Source organism: Nicotiana sylvestris, chromosome 11, assembly GCF_000393655.2.
Source record: "Nicotiana sylvestris chromosome 11, ASM39365v2, whole genome shotgun sequence".
Lineage (NCBI taxonomy): Eukaryota > Viridiplantae > Streptophyta > Magnoliopsida > Solanales > Solanaceae > Nicotiana > Nicotiana sylvestris.
In genome coordinates this window covers 34295949-34298240 of record NC_091067.1, presented here as the reverse complement: position 1 = coordinate 34298240, position 2292 = coordinate 34295949, and positions in this window count along the sequence as shown.

Sequence of the window (2292 nt, the reverse complement as noted above, 5' to 3'; positions counted from 1 at the left end):
ATTTCATCACCAGAATCCTGATCGATTGAGGTTCTAGTCTTAATATTTGTCCGCTGGTAACACTTAAGAAGTTAGGTAAAGGGATGCATGAGATAAAGGTGGAGCAATCAATGTGAAAGCCTTCGATGGTTCTCAGAGGTCCACCATTGGTGAGATTAGTCTATGCCCACAGATGGGACCAACCTGGTTCGTGGTTGATTTGCAGGTAATAGATGTACCAATGTCTTACAACTTGCTGTTGGGATGACCATGGATTCATGCTACTGGGGCCATATCATCAACGCTGCATCAGGCAGTAAATTGCGAATGGAATCACAAGGAAGTGATCATTCACGGTGACAGTAGCAACCCTATATACAGTTGTCAGACCATTCCGGTGATCGAGGGAAGAAGGAAGCTGGGATGAAAAACTTACCACCATATTGAGCGGGTCAATGCTATCGACAAAGACAGATGGTGGGATAGGAAAATCAAGAGTATACTAAGTTGGAGTGGGTGCAAACCTGGCAAAGGACTCGGCAAGAATCTCCAAGGAATCTGTAAATCCACAAAACCCAAGAAACATGGAACTACCTTTGGTTTGGGATATGAATACACCTGGGAAGAATTCAATAGCTGGTCGCCACCATGGCGCGGTCCTTACTACCCACTAGAGCAGCTAATACCACGAGCAAACCTTCCAGCAGGCCGACATTATTTATGGGTCAGATAAAGAAGAAGCACTTGCAGCAATAAAGAACTTGTTTTTAGAGACCAGTGATATGGATTGTTGCATTATTCTCAAGGAGGAGGGGGAGGAAGGCCCTTCCATACAGGCTGTGAGTAGAGGAGCAAATCTCAAGAATTGGACCATCAGGATAACCAAAGCCCGACGAACCTCAGAGTTGCAATGCTAAAAAAGCATTATTCACTATTTTATTTACCAAATAATTTTCTTTTTGCATTTTTTCAATTCCCGCGATAAGATCTTTGATGATCAAAACAGTTATTCAAAAGCATTTTTGATTTTTCTTATGAATTAATATTTATTGCAATCGTTTTCTCTCCTTACTTTACCAATACAATATTACTATTACTTGTCTTGATAAACCAATGATGTGACATGTAATGAGACAACGCAACAAACGGATATGGATTCAGAAGAAGATGACATACCTGACGAGATTGTCAAAAAAGTTGAGAACTTTGAGAACAGAGCTAAGTCTAACCTGGATGAGATTGGTACAAAACATCAAGAAAATGTGAATCAGCATTTACCTATCACCATTGGAAAAGAAAGAATATAAAAAATTACTAAAGGAGTATGAGGACATATTCGCATGGTCGCATAATCACATGACTGGTCTAAGTACGTCTATTGTGGCTCACTGCCAACCGATCCAATGTGTCCAGCGGTAAAGCAAAAGCTCAGGAAGTTCAAGCATGATATGAGCTTGAAAATCAAGGAAGAAGTCACCAAGAAAATCAACGCTAAGGTTCTCAGGGTAGTAGAATACCCGACATGGTTAGCCAACATTGTGCCAGTGCCAAGAAAGGATGGGAAGGTCTGAGTCTGTGTCGACTACCATGATCTTAACCGGGCCAGTCCGAAAGAAGACTTCCCTTTGACAAATATACATATCCTGATTGACAATTGCGCCAAGCATGAGCTATAGTCTTTCGTAGACTGCTTCGCTAGTTACCATCAGATCTGAATGGATAAGGAATATGTTGACAAAACAACTTTCAATACGCCGTGGGGAGTGTACTATTACAAGATGATGCCATTCGGCCTAAAGAATGTAGGGGCCACCTACATGAGGGACATGACTACCATTTTCCATGATACGATACACAAGGATATAGAGGTATATGTGGATGATGTTATTATCAAATCCAAGAAGGCCACTAACCACATTGAAGATTTGAGAAAGTTCTTTAATAGACTACAGAGATACAACCTGAAACTAAACCCCGCAAAGTGCGCATTTGGGGTTCTTACTAGGAAATTGCTTGGGTTTATTATGAGCCGCCGAAGAATAGAACTAGATCCATCGAAAGTCAAAGCCATTCAGGAACTACCACCACCAAGGAACAGGAAGGATGTGATGAGTTTCTTGGGAAGGCTTAACTACATCAGCCGATTCATAGCACAGTTTATAGTTATCTATGAGCCAATCTTTAGGATGTTAAAGAAGGACGCCGCCACAAAATTGACCAATGACTGCGAAAAGTCCTTCGACAAAATCAAGGAGTACCTATCAACACCAGCAGTCTTAGTCCTGCCCGAGCAAGGTAGACCCTCATTACTCT